General features: G+C 42.5%; 2 pseudogenes; one reads left to right on the top strand and one right to left on the bottom strand.

Moving 5' to 3' along the window:
* The first annotated feature begins 393 nt into the window (after positions 1-393).
* On the top strand, positions 394-1358 carry LOC117800844 (annotated as a pseudogene).
* A 3439-nt stretch (positions 1359-4797) lies between these two features.
* Positions 4798-5849, bottom strand: LOC117800846 (annotated as a pseudogene).
* Positions 5850-5899: the final 50 nt, after the last annotated feature.

The raw sequence follows: 5899 nt of genomic DNA, 5'->3' as shown, positions 1-5899 counted from the left end.
TGGTGAAAGACTTTAGTTGGGAGTCATATTTTGGAAGATTAATTTGGTGTTATCTGTGGGTTAGACCGAAATGAAAAAGTCAGCTAACTAGTGGCTAAGAGTTTTGGCAACTTAACTTATTCTTGCCTGATTCATGTATCTCATCTGAAAGCAGGGAATAGTAATGCCTGTGCTACGGTGCAGTTGTGGTTAATAGAAATGTGTATATAAAATGCTGGGAACAGCTCCTGGTACGTAATGGGTGCATTGTAACAGTCGCTATTGGGTTGCTCTTCTATTTTATATGCCCTGATAATAAATAAGCAATTCATAATGGAATGTAGAATCACTTCAGTGAGTTCCGGTCCTGTAATATTAAAGCTAAATTAGCTTTCATGTCTCCCCCCCCCCGCCACAAGGCCCTTTGACAATTCATTGGATGGATGCTCTAAATCAAACAAGAGTGATTGAATTTGTCTCCTTGGGACTCACTGAGAACTGGGTGCTGGAGGTACTATTTTCTGTAGCATTCTCCATCACATATGTACTGACCCTTTTGGGGAACACTCTCATCATAGTTGCTATAGTTTTTAGTCTGTGTCTCCATACCCCCATGTACTTTTTCCTGAGCAATCTATCCTTTATTGACATCTGCCACTCATCTGTCACTGTGCCCAAGATGCTAGAGGGCTTGCTTTTGGAGAGAAAGATGATTTCCTTTGACAACTGCATCACACAGCTGTTCTTTCTACATCTGTTTGCTTGTGCTGAGATCTTTCTGCTGACCATCATGGAGCCATCTGTGCTCTGCTGCACTATCCCAATGTGATGAACATCAGGTCTGTGTACAGCTCGTGTTTGCTCTCTGGTTGGGGGGTACTGTTCACTCTCTGGCGCAGAACTTCCTGACCATTCGTCTACCTTACTCTGGCCCTAACATTATTGATAGCTATTTCTGCGACGTGCCCTCTGTCATCAAGCTGGCGTGCACAGATACGTACCTCACGGGAATGCTCATTGTGTCTAACAGTGGAACGGTCTCCCTCACCTGTTTCCCGGCTTTAGTCACCTCTCACACGGTCATCCTGGTTTCTCTTCAAAAACAGTCAGCTGAGGGGGGCCGGAAAGCCCTGTCTACCTACTCAGCCCACTTCATGGTGGTTGGCTTCTTCTTCGGACCATGTATCTTCCTCTACATTCGGGCAGACACCAGCTTCTCTGTGGACAAGGTGGTGTCCGTCTTCTACACGGCGGTCACCCCTCAGCTAAATCCCCTTATTTACACCTTGAGGAAGGAGGAGGTAAAAAGTGCCATCAAGCATCTCACACAGAAACAGGTTTTTTATGAAGTCAGGCACACAATGGATTTGGAGTCATAAGTATAATTATGGCCATATCTTTAACAAGACAGTGGAAGTAAAACAACAGAGTCAGTAGATCAAATGGCACAGAGCAGAACTTCTTTTTAAAGGGAAGGACTTATTAACTTTTACTTACATAAAGGAAACGATCATGGTGGAACCTAAAGGAAAAAGAATCTGGGGCTTCCTCGGTGGCTCACTCAGTTAAGTGTCTGCCTTCGGTTCAGGTCACGATCCCGGAGTCCCAGGATGGAGCCTGGAGTGGAGCTCCCTGCTCAGACGGGAGTCTGCTTCTCCCTCTGCCCCTCACCCCACTCGTGCTCTCTCACTCTCTCCAATAAATAAATAAAATCTGAAAAAAAAAGAATCTGGAAAACTTTAAAGAAGTCTTCTGGTTTCACTAGTAAAAGATCACAATTTGGGGCACGGTCTGAGTTTCAGGAACAGGTACAATTGTAAGAGAACGTATTTTCTTGATTTGTGGATTCTGTGGATTATTTCCTCTGGTAAGCGATATCACACTTAGGTTCTATAAATTAAAGTGGTTTTAATTTTGCCTTTCAATGTAGATTCAAGGTGTTTATTTAAGCCGTCAATGATTTACAGTGAATTTACTGTTACTTTGAACGTGATTCCTCATTCTTGCATCTATTTTGTATTTTTCATAATACTTGGATAAAATCAAGGTGGAAATGTATAAAGAACTTACTGTAAAATAAGGTTTATTGGTATAGAATTTAGTTCCATAAAATGCAGGCATTTTAATTGGACAGTTTGAGAAATTTTGACAAATGTATATATACACACACATAACCATGTCTCCAGTCAAGATATAGGGAATTTCCATCACCCAGAGAGTTTCTTCAGTCCCTTCCCAGCCAATCCCTCTATGTCCAGCCAAGCATGCAAACATCTGATTTTTGTTGCTATGAATTAGATGTGTCTTTCCTAGAGCTTCATATACATTGAATCATACAGTACGAACTTTTCTGTGCCTGACTTCTTTAGCTCTGCATGCTGTGTCTGAGATTAACCTACGTCTTTTGTAGGTATTACCAGTTTGTTTCTTCTTATTGTTGAATAATATCTCCTGGTATGGGTATGCCACAGATTTTTCTAGTCATTTACTGATGGACATTTGGTTGTTTCCAGTTTTTGGGAGTTGTGAATAAAGTAGATATAAATGTTTACTTACAGGTTATTTTGGCGACAGGTCTTCATTTCTCCTGGATAAATACCTAGGAGTAGAATTCTTGGATCATATATTAAGTGTATGTTCAGCTCATAAAAAACTAAAAGGCTATTTTTCCAAGTGGCTGTATGATTTTTGGAGTTGTTTATCTTTAAATAAACTCTACCCATGATGTGGGGCTCGAACTCATGACCCTGAGATGAAGAGTCTCACGCTCCACTGACTGAGTCAGCCAGGCGCCTCCAAAGTGGTTGTATGATTTTATGTTCTCATCAGAAGTAGAAGAGTTTGACATCCAGTAACTGTTATTGTCAATATTTAATTTTAGGCCTTCTAGTGAGGCCTAAAATTCCTGTGGTTTACTCTTCATTTCCCTAATTACTGATGATGCTGAGAATCTTTTAATCTGCTTATTATCTTTTCCTATATCTTGTGTTGTGATGTGTCTGTTCAAATATTTTGCTCATTTATTATTATTAGTTTTTTCTTCTTGTCATTTTGTTGTAAGAGTAAACAAAGTATTCTTTGTATATTCTGGGTACAAGATCTTTGTTGGATATATGTCTTGCTAATATTTTTTCTCATGCTGTGGTTTGCTGTTTATTTTCTGAATGATATATTTTGAAGAGCAGAAGTGTATATTTGGATTAAGTCTTATTTATCATTCTTTTATTTTTAAGATTGGAGCCTTTTGTGTCCTAAGAAATCTTTACCTCCCCCGAAGTCTTGAAGATTTTCTCCTAGTTTCTTTTAGAAATTTTACAGTTCAGCTTTAAATTTTAGGTTTGTGATCCATCTTAAGTTTCCTTTCACACATTGCGTGAGATGAGGGTTGAGATTTATTTTTGCCATCTACCTAGATGATCCAGTACCACTTTAAAAGACTTCCTTCCACCTTGCCTTATCTTGGCACCATTTTAAAGTTGGTTGACCCTTGAGAGGACGTGAACGTATTCTTTTGACCTCTTCATCGTCATCTCTCACCATTCTCTGCCTTAGGATCTAAGCTGTAACCACACTACTCTTTCTATGCTTGGACGAAGCCAGGGTCTTTCCCAACACCTGCCATTTCCTCTGCCTAGAATGTTCATCACCTGTCTTTTTTCTTTTTTTTTTTTAAAGATTTTTTTATTTATTTATTCGACAGAGATAGAGACAGCCAGCGAGAGAGGGAACACAAGCAGGGGGAGTGGGAGAGGAAGAAGCAGGCTCATAGTGGAGGAGCCTGATGTGGGGCTCGATCCCATAACGCCGGGATCACGCCCTGAGCCGAAGGCAGATGCTTAACCGCTGTGCCACCCAGGCGCCCCGATCACCTGTCTTTTTTCATGCAGGCCTCCTCTTTATCTTTCCGATCTTAGATTCTATGTCAATTGTCAAAGACCCTCTTTGCCTCCCCACTCTGAAGACAGTCTTTTCTGAAACTCTCTATCAACATTCAGTGTATGTGTTTTTTTTTTTACAGGATTTGTTATGATCTGTAATTAAATGTATTTGTTTATATTTTTTTTCCTATTTTTACTAGACTCTAAACTACATAAAGGAGAGACTATTGTGTCTGTGTGTGTGTGTGTGTGTGTGTGTTACTGTATGCCTGGTCCTTAACCCATAATAGGTGCTTGGTAAAAATTTGTCAAATGAATGAATAGTAAGATATCCCCATTTCATTGCTCTGATGGAAGATTTTTCCTGACCGCTTGAGGATATCAGTACCTTCAGTGACTCAAGTCTTCTTTCTACATGACTGAAGTCATAAGCAAACTCACTTGGTCTGCCATTTAGGCAAGCATCTGAGTGAATGATGTAGTCAAGTGCTGCCCAGCAATCTAAAGGTTCATTTCAACATTAGTTACCACCCTAAGACAACAGCCTGGAGAGGCGACACGGTGTAGTGAAATTAGCATGAGCTTCTGTTGATGCACTTGGCTTAATAGCCTGCTTCCAGCACTTTCTAGCTGGGTGACCTTGGGCATGCCCTTGGCTCTCTCTGAGCTTTCGTTCCATCATTGTAAACAAGCATAAAATCTACCTCTCAAGTGGCTGTGGGCATGGAGTAAATACAGAGTGCCTAGAACAATTACAGAGTGCCTAGAACAATTTCTAGCATATGGAAGATCCTGAAAATCACAGCTAGTGGTATGATTGTGAAATATTGGACCGAAGAGAATTTCTAAGTTACAAAGCCCGATAAATATTAGGGGACTTATTCTTTTTAAGGTGTTTCTTGGATGTGGAGCACCAGGTCTCTTAAAAGCCTAGACATTGTCATTTTTTCCCTCTCCGCTCCAACCTCCCCATGAACTTGTTCAAGGCATTCTTCATGTCTTCATTCCTGAGAGTACAGATGATGGGGTTCCGCAGAGGGGTCACTGCGGTGAAGAAACACAGCCACCACCTTGTCCTCCGGGAGGCTGGTGGATGGACGGGAATAGATGAAGATGCATTGTCCCAGGAAGAGTGACAATGGTGAGGTGTGCTGCACAGGTGGATAAGGCCTTCCGCCTGCCTTGGAAGGTCTGCTGCCTTAAGCTCACCAGGATGACCACATGGGACACCACGAGGATCACAAAACAGACCACTGAGATCAGCCCACTGTTGGAGATGATGAGGATTTCAATGATGTGGGTGTCCGTGCAGGCCAGTTTGGTCACCTGAGGCACGTCCCAGAAGAAGCTGTCAATCTCATCAGGACCACAGGGGGGTAGCTTGATGGTGAGGGAGGTCAGCTATATGGAGTGGTTGGTGCCCCCCGTCCAGAGGTCCACAGCCAGCAGCACACATACTTTCCAGTTCATCACTGTCATGTGCCGCAGGGGTTTGCAAATGACCACGTACCTATCGTAGGCCATGACAGTGAGGAGAAAGATCTCGGTGTAGAAAAAGAGGTGCAGGAAGAACATCTGGGTGATGCAGGCCTCAAAGGAGATGAGCTTCTCTTCTGATCACGTATCTCTGAGCATCTTGGGGACAGTGACCATGGAGTGGCAGACATCAATAAAAGATAGGGTATTGAGGAAGAAATACATAGGGGTATGGAGCCGGCGGTCATAGATAATAGTTATGACAATGAGGATGTTNTCCCAGAAGAAGCTGTCAATCTCATCAGGACCACAGTGGGTTAGCTTGATGGTGAGGGAGGTCAGCTATATGGAGTGGTTGGTGCCCCCCGTCCAGAGGTCCACAGCCAGCAGCACACATACTTTCCAGTTCATCACTGTCATGTGCCGCAGGGGTTTGCAAATGACCACGTACCTATCGTAGGCCATGACAGTGAGGAGAAAGATCTCGGTGTAGAAAAAGAGGTGCAGGAAGAACATCTGGGTGATGCAGGCCTCAAAGGAGATGAGCTTCTCTTCTGATCACGTAT

The sequence above is a fragment of the Ailuropoda melanoleuca genome, unplaced genomic scaffold, assembly GCF_002007445.2.
Source record: "Ailuropoda melanoleuca isolate Jingjing unplaced genomic scaffold, ASM200744v2 unplaced-scaffold8390, whole genome shotgun sequence".
NCBI classification, from domain to species: domain Eukaryota; kingdom Metazoa; phylum Chordata; class Mammalia; order Carnivora; family Ursidae; genus Ailuropoda; species Ailuropoda melanoleuca.
Note: the sequence above shows the minus strand (reverse complement) of the source record. Positions and strands in the feature narration are given on the sequence as shown.